Source organism: Rattus norvegicus, chromosome 4, assembly GCF_021556685.1.
Source record: "Rattus norvegicus strain SHRSP/BbbUtx chromosome 4, alternate assembly SHRSP_T2T, whole genome shotgun sequence".
Classification (NCBI taxonomy): Eukaryota; Metazoa; Chordata; class Mammalia; order Rodentia; family Muridae; genus Rattus; species Rattus norvegicus.
This window is the reverse complement of record NC_141537.1, coordinates 46,616,169-46,634,510: the sequence shown is the minus strand read 5'-3', so window position 1 is coordinate 46,634,510 and position 18,342 is coordinate 46,616,169. Positions and strand designations below refer to the sequence as shown.

The following is an 18,342-nucleotide window of genomic DNA, read 5'->3' as shown; positions in this document are numbered from 1 at the left end:
GGTATTATACAAATGTTTCGCTAAAGGGAGCTAGTGTTTTTGTTCTGATTATTATGCGGTAGGCTCAGTCCTTCTCCTGATCATCGTTTTAGAAGTTGAAAAGGACAGACTTGTAGCCTAAGGAAAAAAGCCAATTGTGCATTTTCTACTTTCAATATATGATTAAGATTATTGTCCAAGCCTAATACAGCAAGAGTAAAGATAAAAGGAATAGAAAAGCATTCTGTCCTCAAGATTTTTGTCTCATATATTCATAATCTGTTAGCAAACATCTTTGTTCTTATAAGAATGGCTGACAACATGCGACTTCTGGGAAAAAAAGAATAAATGGACATTTGTTTTACTATTGTGCATGTTGTAAAGAAAAATACCATTCAGAACATTCATTGAATTGTCAGAGTCCCGACTGATGGACAGGCATCTACCCCATTAATAAATGGTAGCTCATACAAGAACATTTCATTATCCTTGGAAATGTGGAGGTTGAAAATCCCCATTGTTAAGAACATGCTAAAGGGCTTGAAACCAAGAGTCGTCCCCCCCCCCACTCTTTCAGTCTAATAGATGAATGGAACTTTATAATTCAGATCGTGTAAATGCCCTACCAGATTTTGCTCAATTAAGCCAGGAACACTGAATAAAATAAGCCTACAGATTACATCTTTCCATATATGTAATTTAAAATAAATTAGGCCTAGCAGCCCTTTCCAGAAAGGGTGAACCTGCCTAGGCAGTCAGAATGAACTGAGAGGAAGATACATACAGGGGAAGCTGATACATTGCTCACTAGTGAATCAGACATTCCCTCCTCTGTGTGGGGGTGGGGAGTGGAAAATGTACTGGGCATAAGGCATGTTCTAGTTCCAAATGGGGGAATCTGTGCTCCGGTGGATTAATCCATCTATGTGCTTCCTTCTCTGTTCCCTCCTTCCCTCCCTCCCCTCCTCCCTTCATTATCTTTTGAGTGAGACAGGGTTCTGTTACGTTGTTGTTCAGGCTGGTCTCAAACTGTCCTTTTTGTCTTTGCTTCCTAGTGCTAGGATTATAGTCACGCAACACTATTGGCTGATCCATTTCCTCTGGGTTTTCGGAAGGCAAAAGTTAAACAGCTGCACAGGGAAACAGACAGTGAGTAGACCCAGTTTTGTCATGGTGGCTCTGTCATAAGGAAAGGGAAACCATGTGAGTAAGAAATGGGGCAATGGTGGAGGCACGAGGGTTGTATCAGGTGGGCCTTTCTGACTAATTCTCTTTTCAATTCTGAACTCCGTGTTGCTCACATCTGAGAATGTTCCCTGGGAAGTTAACATGAACAAGCAGACTCAGAAACTGAATGAATTAGGCCTGGGCTTTGAAGCTGAAGTACACAATAGTTTCTTGTCTCGGCATCGTAGAAATTGTGAGAAGGCTATGAATGGATGGAACAACCAAGCTGAGCTGTATTTTTCTACAGGTGAGGACTTTCATGGGTGAAAATAATGCAATTATGTTGGGACAAAAATCAAAAGCATGGACACATGTTGCGATCAGGGCATCATCAGAAAACAAAGAACCAAGCACATTATCTACAAAATGAAAATTAAATATCTTCAAATGAGCAGAGAAGGGCTAAGAAATCAGGACAGGACAGAGAAGTAAATATGAAATCCTATTTCTAACATCCAGTAAACACCTTAGATGCTTGAAGAAAAAAAAATCAATAAACCTAAAGGTTAGGACAACTTAAAAACAACTGTGCTCAGCACTGCATTTATATAACTGATCAATGGAAAAGAAAATAACTCAGGGGTGTGTGTGTGTGTGTGTGTGTGTGTGTGTGTGTGTGTGTGTGTGTAATCATGCTACTGTGAGTGTGTAAGATCTGTGTTTGAGGAAAAGAAAGGAAGAGCGAGAGGAGGAAATGGTCTCTTTAAATGGCTTTTTTCACTTAAGAGCTACTGTCAAAATGATTGGGAATCCCATTCCCCATCTCACCCCTAGCAATGTTGTCATAGGAGGAAAAGAGCACATGGAGAGAAGAAGCTAAAGGTGATTCAAATGGCGATGGATTGAGCTGCATCTTGAAGGTAAATGACATGATCAGACAGCTAAGGGCACAGGCACTTTGTGTAATGAGGACTCATACACAGACATCTTGAGGACAGGGTATAGGGCTTTCCTGAATACAGTGCTGTGGTGTGAGAGAGCCTAGCATGGTCGAAACTGCCAAGTAGCATTCACAGAGAGCCTCTCCTGCCTGTTGAAGGCTCTTCATTCTGTCTGTGGGTGGGAGTCGATGGCTATAGCAATTAGTACATATATCCCATTTTAATGACCATATGGTGAGATTGAAGTGAGAAGGAGCCAAAGGCTGTGAGAGCATTCGACTATGTAGGCACAAGCATAGGTGAGGACCAAGGAGAAAAAAGTGAGGACTCCCTAGTTTAGTATCCATCTTCTTACCTTCATCAGCAGATGGTATAAGAGTCCATCTCCCTAGCACTAGTTTTGCCTGTCCAACATCTACTGAGATTGAATTCAGTCCATGTTCATTTAGGCCCTACTATGTGTTTGGCGTACATCAGTGAACAGACAAACAGTCCAGTTCTTCTGGAAAGCACTTCCTAGCAGGGGTATTCAGGCGACAATACACACAGGCATGCTGGATGTAGGTAGAGTATAGTAGAAGCTGATAGTCTGGATATCTGGACTGTGTCGAGGAAGGGGACAGGGAGAAGCCTGTGGCTTTGAAAATCTGTGAAAAAGGTTGTGGAAGGGAGAATGCAACCAAATGACATGTGAAAAGAGACTTCTGAGCAGAGAGAAGAGGAATGAGCAAGAGACATAGTAGGTGAGTTAATCTGCTAAGTCTTGGCATCCAAAAGATGAGGTCTGGGAAGACAAAGAATTGGAATAGTAGAGCCTTTGCAGGTCACTATGAGATTCTGGCTTTTGTTGGACTAAGAGGAGAGACCCACACAAGGTACAGATTGAAAGAGTACTTATACTGGAGTAGAATCCCTTTAGTGTGTGTGTGAGAGAGGACTGCTGGTAGAAAGGGGTTGTATGGCATAAGGGGGAGGCAATGAAGCCAGTGGCAGACTGCTTATGCAGTTCAACAGTGACAGAAACAATACGTTTCCTTCCAGCCGAAGTCCTGAATTGTGGTTATATTTTGAAGACTGAGAGAATGGAATTCAAATATCAGGGATGTAAGTTTAAAAAAAAAGATTATAGATTTTATAATAAGGAAATTTGTTTTCCCAATTACTGACAGAAGGGGTTAGAAAAACCAGCGGGATTCAAGGAGACCAGAAGTTTGGCGGGGGTGTGGGTAAACCCATGTGGTTGTGTTGTGTGGACGGCTGAATTACTATGCAAGTGACCAAGAGTTGCTGGGCATGTGGTGGGAGTCTTAGAATGAAGGATGAAGGCCTAGGCTGAGACGTTGAGAAGCTGTCAGCATGTAGACGGAGTGTAAGGGAGGGTTGGGTGAGAAGGCCAGGATGGTTAATCTTCAGGGTCATCTTGCTTGGGTTTGGAAGCACTTAGGAGATATACTTCTGCTTATGATTGTGTGTTCCCAGAAAGGTAGAACTGGGGAGAAAAGACTACCCAAGTGTGGTACAGATAAACTAGAAAGGGAAACGGGAGAAAGCAAGCTGAGGACTGGGATCCACTGCTCTCTGCTTCTTGAACATGAGCCTCACGTTGTCTGCCACCCCGGGCTGTACTGCCGCAACCCGCTAACCCTCCCCACCCCCAACCAAAATGGCCCCCTTCTCCCTTAAGTTGCTCTCTGTTCTGCATTTTCGTACAACAACAAGTCAAGAATATGATCTAAAAGGAACAAAGCATCGGTGATAAGACATGGAGAACCGAAGACTGGGGCCAAAAAAGCTAACAGGCCGGACAAACAGGATGAGTCAGTCAAGCCAAGAGAGCAGTTGGCGATAGTTGTGGCGCCTGCGCTCAGATCATGACACCTGCTCTCCAGTCTGGACCACAGATCAGTGTCTCACATCTCCCAGGAGTTCGAGCCATCATGCTGCTCTCCCAGAGGTGAGTATTATAGACGTATGTGTCTTACATTTCCAGGTAGTGCCATTTCTTACCTGTGTTGCTCCAGGTTCCTCTCTTGTCTTGTGACTCTGTTCCACAATGTACAAGAGACATTTTTTTTTCCTAAACAGAAAATCTGCTTATTTTGTTTCTATAGTTTAACAAAAAGTCACCACCTTAGAAGAGCGCAGGACACTTAGACTTTATGCAGGCTAAATATCTATAATCTAAAAATCAAGAATGCACACTTCTCTAAAGTCTGCCATCCTTCAAGTACCTGCACATTTGAGTTTTGAATTTTGGAGCATTCTTTCAATTTTTGATATTCACCCGGGACACTCAGCTAGCAGAGTCTATGCAGATATTCTAGAATCTTAAGGAAAATTCTAAAATTCGAAACCTTTCCGATCCCTTCCTTTTCAGATAAGGACTAGCACTGCCTTTATTCCAAAGGTATAAAGAAAAGTCGTGAACAGAGGAAACTTGGAGACACAGAAGCCCAGCCAAGCCTGAATGATTTTTCAATGCTAAGGCAGAACTTTTGAGAGGGAGGGAAGAAATTAGACATACATATGGACCGTAGGGTATTCCACATGGAAGAGGGTAGGGATAAAACAAACGTTCATTAGCTTTGGCAACAAGGAGACTTTCGTGGCCATAGGGAGGTGACTACTTGAGCAAAATGAACTAGGGCATGAATAGGAAAGTAGAGAAAACAGGTTAGGCGTGTATTTTTCGAGAACTCTTACTTAAAAGATAAGACGAGTCTGAGTGACTACTTGGACAACTGTGGCTTCAAGATCCTATCAGCCTGCCTTGTGTCTGCGCTTTATTCCTTTTCTGAGGCAGCAGCTGAATGAAAAATGGCTAAGGAGACTTTAACAATGGGAGGGGAGGGGGCAAAAGAAGGACAGGGCAGGCAGAGCAAGGTGATCAAAGGTGTGGGGGAGAGTGGGTTCAGGATCATAGGTTGAAAAGAACACTTCACTCCCTGAGACATACTCGAGGACGTAATAATGAGTGACGTGGAGCCTGAATGCATTTCTGTTACTCTCCGTCTGTAAAAGGAGACCTTACACTGAGACCAAGGAAGGCTGAGAACAAGCAAGGACTTGAGAGCATGGTGAGAGCTTGCAGTCATCGCAGTGGGCCGGGGGGAAGACGGGTCAGAGACCTGTAGAAGAACTCGTTCTATGGACTGGACAAAGCTTTCAGGATGCTCTCATCTTTTTTTCTTTTTCTTTTTTTTTTTTTTTGGTTCTTTTTTTTCAGAGCTGGGGACCGAACCCAGGGCCTTGCGCTTCCTAGGTAAGTGCTCTACCACTGAGCTAAATCCCCAGCCCCAGGATGCTCTCATCTAAAAGCCCTTTGTGGCCATTCCCACTGAGTGAGCAGGCTGAGTTGAGAAGAAGATGGCTACCTGATTATGACCGCTGTAGAAAATTCCTCATGTTTACATAATCCATCAGCTCCCTGAGCCTTTATTAAGAAAAAATGTCAGCCTCTGATTATTATTATTATTATTGTTTCAGAATCAGATTTATCAAAATCTGGAAGAAATAACTTCTGGAGAAAGAAAACATCAAAACAGACACTCTTCTCTCTTCAATAAAGGCAGCGACCTAAAGGTCTTGAAGAAATGAATCAGATATAATGATCTAATGGTTGTCTAACTCTGAAAAATAAAACCCTTTAGGAATTGGGAGGGAGCCTTGATCCTGAATTCCAGTCTAGTTATTCACTTAGAGTGTTTAATAGCAGTTGGAAAGTAATTAATCAACTTATGACACAGATTCAAGAGCTGTCACCTTTCACGACATTAGGGAGACTGCCGGGATTTTATCTGTACTTCTCTGGTGACTTAAACAGCATTTTAAAAAAAGCACCTCAAAAAACAGTGCTTAAGCTCACTGGGCCTTGACATACAGATGTCAAGGGACAATCTAAATATGTGCTAGTCGGGCTGAAATAAAATTGAGAAGTGTCTTAATTTTGGCTAGTCAGAAATGAATTTTTGAGAAGTCCAAAATATACACTTCTGCTTGAAGTTCTTCACCCGTCAACCAACACTAACTAGTGTAATGTTTAAACTAAAGATTCTTCTAGTTTTTAAATGATAAATATTCGTTTGCTGTCTTTGTGCTAACTAGGTAGTATGGGAAATAACAGGTTCCTTGAGCAGTGTGGCCTTTACCTGGAGGTGGAAGAGAGAGGTTTACGCTCCAATGTGAGGCCAGGGTCAGATGATAGCTGTCCATTTCACATGCTTAGAGAAGCAAGATTGTGGGAAGTAAAAACAAAAAGACAGGAAGTAAAATGAACTTTCCTCCAGTCTTTAGATCACTGTCTCAATTTATTTAAAATATGAATTTCTTATTCCTGACACACTCTAGCATGGATTCTGCTATAGTGAACCTCCAAAGAAAGGCTTCAAAATACATCCTCAATGGACACTAACTCACATCCATAACATGATATGTCCTTGGACAATGACCATAGATATAGTTCTTAAGACCACACATAGTTTTTGTTCACAATAATAATGATTCCATAGGTTAAATTTTTTTGTTTTGTGGAAGTGGTATAAAATTTTATAATCTTGTTTGGTTTAACACCAACAACGTTCTCTGCAAAGATGACCTTGTCCTAGTGTAGAGATTGACTGCAGACAATTACCGACAATTACAGCTGTGTTTCTGCCGTGTGTTCCTGCTATTCCTCCTAGTAGACAAAGACAAGCTAGACTTAAAGGCCAGCTCAAATCAGGATCATTACAGTAGTAAGTTTTGTAATATGGAAGGACTTTATGGAGAAACGGATCATAAGCCTCATAGTTCTGGATGAGCATGGAGGAGCTTTGGTGAGGATTTTATGGGGAACGTCAGATGACAGTCGCTACAGTCTGTTTAAGCTGGGTGCTGATATCTGGAGCTAGGGGTCAGAGAGATACTGATGTTCCATAGGCTCCAATGAACCACGTAATTTCTACTTCTACTCATCTTTTCAAGGTCTACGCCACCTCAGCCTACTTTCACCTTAAGGAACAGGTTCCTTACTCATGGACTTTTTCAGTGACACAACCATATTCAAACAATAAAACGGACGACAGTCTGCCTTCTATAAGAATTAAGCCGTGTATGACAGAAGAGAATGAAAGCCTATAGTCTACCCATAACCTGACATATGTGTGGGGGGGGGCAGGATTTCATTGTTGACTTCCCACTTTGATCTGCCTCTTGCCCATTTGAATGAAGGTAACAATTAAAAAACGGGCTATGGATTCTTACAAAGTTTTCAGAAGAAGATATATGAGTGGCTAAAATATATTTTGGTAAGTTTCATCATTGTTACCCATCATCCCAAGGAAGAAGGCTAATAGAACACAGATGATGTAAAGAGGAAAGGGGGGGATGATGGGGAGGGAGGTGTAAGTGGAAAGAAGGATGAGAGGGGAGGGCAGAGGTGGGGGTTGGGGTGGGACAATCAACAATGAGGATGTCTGAGAAAGCAATACAGAAATCTATTTTATAAGTCTCATACACACCTGTATGTATTCGCATTGCATGGTTTAGGTGGAGTCTACACTGCCCATGGGGCAGTGCTCACCCCAGAAGACAAAGATCACCAAATACAAAGCCCAGTGGCAGGTGTGAGACATCTCCTCTTGAGTCAGAGATGTCCCAAAACCCCTGAAATAATTTACAATATGGGCTATACTCTTGGTTGGGGAAGAAAAAAAATTCATCAGTGTTCCCCATCTATGAGCCCTGTGAGCTACTGCAGTAACTAGCAAGAGAGACCCACTTGAGCAACAAATAGCACGGGTAAACAACTGCATTCCGATTTCATTTAAAGCCTTCCATAGGAGGACATTCATGCCTGTTAACTGCAAATCTGGCCAAGAGCCCATAGTTGGGAGCCTTTGCCCAATGAAGGTTCAAATGGTGAACCTACTGCTTTCAATTTTGCTAAACGGTCATTTTCAAGTTACTCTTTAAAACTGTATCTCTGTACCTATGGCTTAGTGCAGCAATCTGATCTCATCACAGAAGTTTCTTTAGACGCAGTGGTTAGTGAATTAATAACATAACACAACCAGCCAAAGTGCCTGTGGGGTAAGCAGCCACAAATGGGACATCTATATCATTCCCTTACTTAAGGCTTTGGGACCATTGTGGAAGAAGCAGGTAGAAATGCCTAGGGAAGATAAGAGTCAGAGGTTGGGAAGCCCCAGAACAAAACATTGTCCTCTGGACATGACAGGACCACTAGACTCCGGAGAACAGAACATTTGTGGTTGCCTGCACAAAACCTGCACAAGATAAGACACTTGCTATTTTAGATGGAGAAGAAACGTGTCCTAGATGAGTGCTATGGATAGAGACAGGTTCTGGGAGAGAAAGAATATATTTTCTGTAAGGGTAAAGCTCCTAATAGGATGACACCATGAATCAGAATTGATGGGCTATTAGATTTTTTGTAAGTAGGGTGCAGGGAGGTGGGTGTGTATCCGAAAGGGGTTAAGGGGAAGAACTTGGGGTGAACATGATTAAAATATATTAAAGTTATCAAGAATAAAACTACTTGTAAAAGAGGAAGGAAGGAAGGAAGGAAGGAAGGAAGGAAGGAAGGAAGGCAGGCAGGCAAGCAGGCAGCCTGGCTCCTCATGGGACACTCTGACATACATTGCATCTTGACCCTTCAAGTGTTTTCCTATCATTCCCCTCTGCTTTCCCAGTGATCCAATACCCAACACCAACTCCAGGTATTATTGATTTTCTGGATCTGTGGCATAAAAGTTATCCCCCAAAATGTCTTAAACTGAACAATTTTATATAGTGTCTGAAATATATAAAGAGACAATTCTTCATTTATCAAGGCATAAGAAACGACCAAGGTCATCACCGTTGCGTCCTGGGAGCCTAAATACCCAACAAACAGGAGAATCTGCTGAGACCACCTCCAGTAGATAGGCACAGCCCCCAATTGAGGGATGGGGCCACCCACACAGCTCAAAAATTTTAATCCAGAAATGTTCCTGTCCAAAGGTAAGACAGAGACAAAAAATGGAACACAGACTGAAGGAAAGGCCATCCAGAGACTGTCCCACCTGGGGATCCATCCCATCTGCAGACACCAAACCCAGACACTGACCCCATTACTAACACCAAGAAGTGCTTGTCCACAGGAGCCTGGTATGGCTGTTCCCTGAGAGGTTCTACCAGTACCTGACCAACACAGATGCAGATACTCACAGCAAACAATTGGCCTTAGCCCAGGGACCCCAAAGAAGAACTTAGGGGAAGGACTGAAGGAGCTGAAGGGGATTGCAACCCCATAGGAAGAACAACAATATCAACCAACCAGATCCCCCTGCCAGAGCTCCCAGGGGCTAAACCACCAACCAAAGAGTACACATGAAGGAACCCATGGCTCCAGTCACATATGTAGCAAAGGATGGTTTTATCTGACATCAATAGGAGGGGAGGCCCTTGATCCTGTGAAGGTTAGATGACCCAGAGTAGTGGGGTGGGGTGGGAGTGGGTGAGTGTGTGTAGGAGCCCCCCTCATAGAGGTAAAGGGGGGGGGAGCGTGGGGATGGGATAGAATTAGTGGATGGGTAACTGGGAAGGGGGATTTCATTTAAAATGTAAATGAATAAAATGATTAAGAAAAAAAGAAAAAAGAAATGAGCAAATTTTGCTACATCACATGTTGCACTCTCTGGATGAGGAAGGATTTTGGAGGATAATATAAAAATTAATTTTTTAATTAAAAATCCAAGTCTGCCATCGAAGGAGACATCATGGCCCTTTCTAGTCCTGTACCTACCCCCTCTCTCCAAAGCAACCAGGCATTTTATCCAGGAGCATTTCAACTGTATTTAAAGCTCGTATGGAGCTCATATGGGAAACACAGTCACCAGAAACCACACACAAACAGGAAATCCAGCTCCAGCAAGAAGGTGTTTTCTTCAGACAATGCAGGTCAAGGATGTGTCATCCATGTTGTTTGGATCAAGACCCAATAGCACCATTACCACTGAGGGACCTTCTCCCCCTTGTACATGACAGTAATTTATGACTATGGTATGTGCTTTCTAATCCTCTTTCCACTGGCTGCTCTTCTTATGTAACATATACCTTTCCTTTTCTGTGCATAGCTTCCAATCAGTAAACGTGTCTAGGTGGGAGGAAGGACGGCGGGAATAGCAAGAGAGGGAAAATCAATTTTCAGAAAGCATATGGCAACAACAGAATATTTAATCAAATTAGCTTAGAAAATCCTTCCTATTTTCAGCACGTTTTGCAAGGCAGTTGCTCCACGGTACAAAATGAATTTCAATAAATGTCATATATTTAGTTAGATGGCTTATTCTTGAAATTTGCCGAAACAGGTCAACCCACTCAGAATAGATCTTGTTCTAAGACGTGACAGATGGATATTGATATTGAATTCAAAGATTGGCAATAGGCAAAAGGTTCTGGGTTGTAAAAAAAAAAAACCATTTACTTAACACTCAACTAAGTATTTATTTACTGTATACTTACTAAGGGACAAAAAGAAAAAAATGAATAATCTGGGATACATGTGTTAAAAAGATTAAGTTCATCAAAAATATTCCCTTAGCATTGGTAAGGACATCAACTGATTAGCATGGGAAACAGGTCTCTAAGGTACCAATAGTTTTTCACATCCTGTTAGTACCCATTCAGTAAGCTGTGTTGATAGTTTATCACTATCCCAGATTTTTAAAAGACGACAATTTACTGACCCATAGAAAAAAGCAACCTCATATCTTTTTTTCTGAAAAAAAACCAGAGGGTACTTTCATGGTTTCAAAGATTTTATAGACATCAAAGAGGTTGGAGGGACACCCAGTTTATGGGTAATGGTTTAAGGTTTAGCGAATCAAAAACACATGGATTAAATTTCCCTTAAAAGACCCCTAGGTTTAAAACTCAAAGAGCGAAAATGCTCTGGTCTCAAGCTAAGCCAAAACTTATTTTTTTAAAGTCAGTTTGAGTTGTCTTAGGGACCCAGAACTTGGCGGGGCTTTTCTTTCCCACATGAGCAGGCCTCCAAAGAAGTGACCCAGGCCTCCCTAACTCTGCTACACAGATTTACTCCACCTCTCTCTCAGAGTTTGGGTGAATACCTTATGTCAAATGTCAGCGGTTGGAGTCATTTTTGGATCCCCAGGCCATGCTGTTGTAACATACAGCTTCAAAACTAGACCTGAGATCCTAGGTCCTATCTCCGATTTCCAACACAACAGGCAACACAGAATCATTTCAAAACAGGAAAGGGGCTGTGATCTTAACATGTGCACTGCTTTACGGAGTATCATTATGTTTGTGTTTAAAATAGTAGGAAGACATAGAGCCCATAATCTTCCTTTCTTACACAATGGCCTTCTAGCCAGGCGCTTTACCTAGTTCTTCGGACTAAAGCAAACAGGTTCCTACATAACCTGTGATACACAACCTTTATTCCTTTGGAAAGAAAACAGATTGCAACACTGGTCGCTTTGAAAGGGCCCTCGAAGCCAGCAAGGCGGCACACGTTTTGAGTTTCAAGAGCAAGGGGAAGCAGAAAGGGGGCGGGGGATTCAGTCTGATCCAAAATAAAGAGCGGATATTCCAAGAGGAGGGTCTACACCGAAGGAGAGAACTTGGAAATGAAATGAAGTTCACATGCAAAGTTATGATGGATTCAGGTTTCAGAAAATAAGGGCCTCAGTGTAAGAACAAAGTAACTAGATTATCCCGTTGCTTAGAAATGCCCGTAGCTTGATGGAAAGCCTTCGGACCGGTCAGTTTAGAGAACTATATGCTAATGGGGCGGTGACTGATAACGTACTCTTTTCTTTTTTGATTTAATTTTCCACAGTGAGATTATTAATTTTTTTTGAGAAGTCTAGGAAAAAAAACTAAGCACTTTGTTTAGAAAACAGGCTCGGCTGTGTGTGTTGCTCAACTGGACAGTACCTGAAGGAGCGAGAGCATGGTGGGGAGGGGGAGGCACAACCGAGGCCTCGTGGGGCCAAATCTATTCTGCAGTCTCTCTGTCCCTCTTGGATATATAGTGCTTTAAAAACAGCAAGTCAGGGGTTGGGGATTTAGCTCAGTGGTAGAGCGCTTGCCTAGGAAGCGCCAGGCCCTGGGTTCGGTCCCCAGCTCCAAAAAAAAAAAAACAAAAAAAAAACAAAACAAAAACAAACAAACAAACAAACAAAAAACAGCAAGTCAGCGGTTTAAAACCGGGAGCTGTGTGGCTTCTCTTGAAAACGCAGAAGAGAAACAGCACGTGCTGATCCTTGACACTCAGAGATGCCACCTGACAACTCCAACCACGGGTGCCAAGTGGTGACTGTCCTCCTGGGTGCAACTTTTATCAGTACCTAAGAAAAACGGACGGCCTCATTCCTCTAAACTACCTGTTTGCAAGTATTCAGACAGGGCATAGGCCAGACAGAGAAAAGGAAGGAAGGATCCAGACCAGGGTCATCACACGAAGGGAAAAAGGAGACATAGAGAGGGAGGTGGGAGTGCACAGCGCACAGGCACACCGCCAGCAACTGCCTTATTGCTGGCACCTGCTCGTCGCCCTGGAAAGGACCAGCAATGACTGTAACAATACTACTGTCCGCAAATGTCACTGGGCCAGGCTCAAGGCAGAAAGTGAGAGAGAACCTTCTTAACCTAACGGACCAATATTTCTGATGTTGGACCTGACAAACATAGGGAAACACCATGCCTCGTTTCCCGTGTTCCATAAACAAAAGGGTCTGGGCTACCTGGTCTACCTTTGTACCTTCACATCGGAGACTGAAGCTGCCCACAAAGGCGTTTTGTAAAGAACACCTCCTACAGGACAGGCTCTGGCTACAGCTATGCGGGACATGCCTTGTGAAGAACCTAAGAGCACAAGGACACTGTGGAGGAGACTCCGGGGTTCACACACCATTTCCTTATGCTTCCGGTTCATCCTCCATTGAGGCTCTTCCCTCATCTCGCTTCTAGATCTCCATTTCTCTTCTCTTTTCTTTCCCCCCCCACTATTCCCATCCTTCTTATCTCTAACAGTCCCGTTCCCCTTCACCACGAACATACAAAATGCCTTTTACTTATGAATTTCTTGTTTGTCTCTCCTAACTGAACAGGGTGTCACAAGGCCTCAGTTCTTGTGGACTTTATTCTCTACAGCGCATCACATACTAGCACTATGCCTAGTAGGTGCTCAACGCGGCATCCTAAGTCCCCAGTCACATTTTTAAGAGAATAGGACCTTAACTTTCATAGCACCTGTGGTTTCCTGACCCAACCTCACAACTTCTTTGCCTCGCTGTCTCAGAAGTACAATCAGGTTTTCACCCTCACGATATAATTTACCTGGCCCATAGCTCTTCACAGGATTCCTATATGGCCCCGTAGTCCCGTATTTTGGTGCAAGTTAAAATGGAGACTGACCTATATAAACGCACTTGCACACAACAGGAAGAAACACACACGCCTGGGTCTGTGACTTCCAGAGTTTTACAGTGCTCACACCTCCTGGTACAAATGCCACACACGTGTGATTTTTTTTCTCTCTCTCTCTCAATTATGTTTTATAGCTTATAAAAACACTTTCTTCATTTTGTCCCTTGAAAGCAAAGTAGTCGGATTTTACTGGATGTTTTTATTAAAACAAAACCCAAGGGGAATATAAACGTTAAACAATTTAACACAGCTGAAGAAATATCAGAGAATGGGCTCTCTGATGGGAGGGCAGATTACAAAGTCACTCATAGTTCTTAATCTGATAATGGGGTGGAAGACCCCACGCATATGAATAGATCGTGGGTTTAGAGAGAGAGTCTTTCTTCAACAAGTGCCTCAGTGGGAATTTTTGCAGAAGACAACCTCTGCTGATGGCTAGAAACGGGCGGAAGAGCAGAGCGAAGCTCCCTGTGATGTGGATCCCTGAAGACCTCAGGATGAGCCGGTCTCAGCTTGGAGGGTATGAAGAATTAAATAAGCAGAAGCAGTCTTAGCAATGCTAAGGTCTTCACGTTCCCTTAATAATTATGGATTCTAGCTCTATTTTGTATGTGTAATATCTGTCTACACAATCAGACTGTAAAAGTTTTCAAGGGCAGATGCATTGTATTTCCCTTCCCCAGGTTTTGATACCCTCCCAGAACCAGCACAGCTAATGCTCACAGTAAAACTTCTTTGCTATTTTCGATGAGAAAAAAAGAAGTGTGAGTTCAGCCATGATTCAGTACGTGTTAAGGACTCTTAGTCAAAATGGTTCCAACTGACACTGGCCACGGTGCCTATTGCATTATTATTTGAGCGTTGCATGCTATTTTGCACTGAGAATAAAAGATCATGAAACTCTGTCCTGAGGGCTCAGTATCTGACAGGAGTTGCAACATACACCAGGCAGGAAAAGGAAACTACTTCCCTTGCATCTGGGTTTCTGCATTCAGTTTGTTGCTAAGGGACAATGATAAGGACTTTCGGCGCTCCAGGCATCAACACAACAGGCCACAGGGTATCACAGGGAGGCCCAGCATTTAAGAGCGGTGACTGCTCTAACACAGGAGTAAACTTGGTTCACAGCACCCACACAGCAGCTCACTCAACTATCCTAACTCCAGTCGCAGGAGATCTGATGCTCTCTTCTGGCCTCCAGGGGCACAGGCACACCCATGCATACCCTGCCCCCCTCCTTGGGACAGAGAAAACAAGTACAGATGGTTCTAGTGACCATCCCTAAATGTCCCTAAACCTCATGTCGGTGAAGAAACGAGAAAGCTCTGAAATGGGAGTGACAGATGAAGAGCGGAGGGGTACAGAGAGGAGGTCTGGATGTGTGATTAGTCGTGTGTGTGAATATGGATACGACAGCAGATCACTATCTTGTCAGATACTGAGCCCTCAGGACGGAGTTTCATGATCTTCTTTCTCAGGGCAAAGTAACACGCAACTCTCACTAAATATGCGATAGGTACAGTGGTCACTTGGGCAGCCACACAGGGCGTCAGCCCCTCTTTGTTCTGAGAAAAACCACATCCGAGGAAACCTCTCCCGAATCACGTAAACGTATAGGGGAAAAATCAGACTCACCCTACTTTGAACTGCTTATTTCCGCCGATAGCTTTGTAAATTGACTTTTTTAAAAATGTAATTCTAGGTGCAGCCCTCGTTTTCTTTAAAAGTTCAAGGCAAATGCGGGACCCTGTTTGCATGGTCTTAGGAATCATAAACTGTGGGTATTTACCTTCCCGAGGACATCGTCATTTTCCTCTCATTATAGGCTTAAACGTAGTACAAATGTTAGACCTACAAATGAACTGCCCGTCAGTGTTTTTACTTTTTAATTGTACAGATGAAGCTTGCCCTGGCTCGGAGTCTCAAAGCCCATAGACCATCCGTAGGACAAATTGCCCGTTGCCAATGATCAAGAACAATGCAGTCTTGGGAAAGGCACTGCCTGATCATCCTCGACATGCCATAAATCCATCCTGTTTGCAGCGGAGTGCGGCTAAGTTAATAACTATTGACTGGGGTCCTGCTGAGTTTGAAAACTGACCACAAAATTCCAAGCACCTATTGCACTCCGTAGGGACACACGTTTGGCGCCATAGGACTTCTTCCTGAAGATGTGGACCTCGTGCACGCTATTTATCTGCTCTGATGGGACATACCCTGACTGTGTCACAACCTGGAATGGCAGAGACCACCGAACCCCATTTCCCTTCCACAGTGGAAATCTACACTTGAGAACAAAGCCGAGGAAGCTTCCTTCAACCGGAGAGGAAAGCTTTCACCTGTAAATAATCCAGGCAACACTCACGCTGCTCCCATAAAAGCACACTTTATGCCCCAGTAGCAAAGGGAAACACCATGCACATCATTTTCAGATCATCTTCATGCAGAAGAAATTCATTAGTCAGCTATAACCGTTGAGCTGTGAAGGAAAATAATGTTCTTCTGAATCCATTTGCATGGGAGTGTGTGTGTGTGTGTGTGTGTGTGTGTGTGTGGCTGTTGGAATCGACAGAATAAACCTCCACCCAATGCTCCAAAATGCAAGCAGCCTTCTTAAAATTCTGTCTATATTCTCTCAGCTTTTACAATCTCCTCACAGTCACGGACCGTTTTAACTTGGCAATTAGAGCCTCCTGACTATTTTGCTTAAGAAAGTTGACAATATTTCATTCTGCCCCAGAGCTGCTTTGAACACAAGCCTGTGATAAAGGAAAAGCCACTGGACAGGCATTCATGCGTGAGCCCCTAGAACCCTTGCCAACTGCCAAATTAGCAAATGGCTCCTCTAAACATAAAAGGTAGGAAATGGAAAACCACAGTTTGGAGGAAATTCTGCATTGTACTCTCTTTGGTGTTTTAATAATTATACCTCTACTAGACAGACTGCCTGACCTCTGGTTATAATGTATTTCACCTCCACTGAGTCCCAGCAAAAAGATAAAGTAGGATAGAAAATGATGGATCACACACTCTGTGTGTTTGCCAGGAATAAAAAAGAAAAAAAAAAATCAGACCATCCCAGAAACACCTGCCCTTGGGAAATACACCCCCCACCCCCTCCGCGAGCGCTCCCGCAAGGCAGATAAAGCAGGGCTGGGAACAAGGAAATAGCTGGGCTCAAACCTTGCCGGCTGCATCACCCTGGACAGGGTGACCGATCCCTTTTGTAAAGGCTGAGTTATATCCCAGAGGTGAAACTTGTAGAACAACAGCAGCCCTGGAGCAACCAATGCTCCTAGCGCCCCTGAGTCACACAGGTGGCCGTCAACAACACTCCTCCTAAAGCGACAAGCTCAATTCTACTTTGTACCTCCCCCGACCCCATACCTTCAGTTTCTTAAGCCCCCGGGCTCTCACCTACCTCGTTGGTCTTGTCCTCCGGAGCGGTAGCCAGTTCCTTTAGTGGAACAAAGAAAGCAGAGGTGCTGGGAGAGGGTGGGTGCAGGATCTCGACGCGGCTGGAGTTTGTACCTTGGGGTGCCCGGAGCGCGCAGCGGCGAAGTCAGCGGGCCGGGGACCACCCGCGCGCTCTGCCCTTCTCCGGCGAGTCAGCGGTCGCCCAGCATCTGGCTAGGCACCCGGTCACCCGAGCTCGGACGCTGCGGGCGGCGAGGCCGTCCGGGTCACCTGCGGCCCGGGCCGAACCCCGCCGAGCGCCCTCGGACTGCTCCGCCCCTTCCCACACGCGCCCTGCCCGGCCCGTGACTCAGCCCGGCAAACGGCGGCGCCCGGGCGCGTCCGGGCTGGAGGCGAAGAAACCCGGGCACCCGCCCCAGCACGTGTCTGTTCGTCCCTGTCGCTCTAGGTCTGTCCCAGCGGTCCCTGGAGGGGCCGAAATGGGGACTGGCACCACCCTGGGAGGGTTGGGGGGTGGGTGGTGTCCCCGCCCTTCTCGCAGCCAGTACGCTTAGCCCTGGGGGTCGCACTTCCTCAAGCCCCGCCCCACCCCCGCCCTCGACAAGGTGAAACTTTCTAGGTGGAGAAGTTTCCCTCTCCCCAGCTACGCGCTTTCTCTTCCTTCCCCCAGCTCTGGAGTCTGAAGCCAGAGCAAAGGGAGATCAGCGGCCCCGAGTCTCCCCCTCCTGGTGCTCTAAAGTCACCCGCGCAAAGCGCACGCACCCCGGTGCACCCCGGCGCACCCGAGCGCTGCAGCCTCTCCCACGACCGCGGTGGCGGCCCGCACTCACCCGCGTGGACAGAGATCTAGGTGCCACCGAAACAAGGCTCTCATTGTCACAATGTTGGGAGTGCATGGACGGATTGTCCCAAAGATTTCATTTTGTAATCATTATCCCCCTACTATTAACAACTCGAATTTCTGGAAGAACCCCAGGAGTTTAACCCAGGAGTGGCTTCTGGTTTATTTTCACTTTTTCTCAGAGCTGGACACAGGGTAATTAAACAGACGAATGACCACAAGGTGATTAAATAGCCAAATAGCAACCAACAAAACCAACACATAAGTTCAAATCTCGAATATTAAAAAATAATTGGAAAAGATTTAGGGCAATAGTTCACTTAGGGAGATTCGTTTGTTAGAATCGCTTCTTAACATTTGCATGTACCTATAAGGTGAAAGGATCTAAGGAATCCATTGCCTTTTAGAATGAGAGTTCTTTCCAACAGTCCTATGAGCTGTAGTGGAAGTAGGGGTGTGTATTTGCTGGTTACTGAGAGTCATTCAACTGACGGCCACTCTGCAGGTGCTGGTGGCACCTCTCACACACAGAATAAAGACTAGGAAGGTGACAGGTCC

At 44.5% G+C, this 18,342-nt stretch overlaps 1 protein-coding gene and 1 long non-coding RNA gene across 3 annotated transcripts in view; one reads left to right on the top strand and one right to left on the bottom strand.

The window, feature by feature from the left end:
• The window catches only part of Met (MET proto-oncogene, receptor tyrosine kinase), a 107,424-nt gene extending 89,814 nt beyond the window's left edge, over positions 1 to 17,610 (bottom strand). For both annotated transcript variants that reach the window (NM_031517.3, NM_001433463.1), the window contains 1 exon segment: positions 16,948 to 17,610. The gene's annotated coding sequence lies outside the window, so the exon portion shown is untranslated.
• Positions 3,807 to 5,757, top strand: LOC147994758 (uncharacterized). The gene is made up of 2 exons (XR_015685959.1): positions 3,807 to 4,041; positions 5,574 to 5,757. It is a non-coding gene; the product is annotated as an uncharacterized LOC147994758 (long non-coding RNA).
• Positions 17,611 to 18,342: the final 732 nt, after the last annotated feature.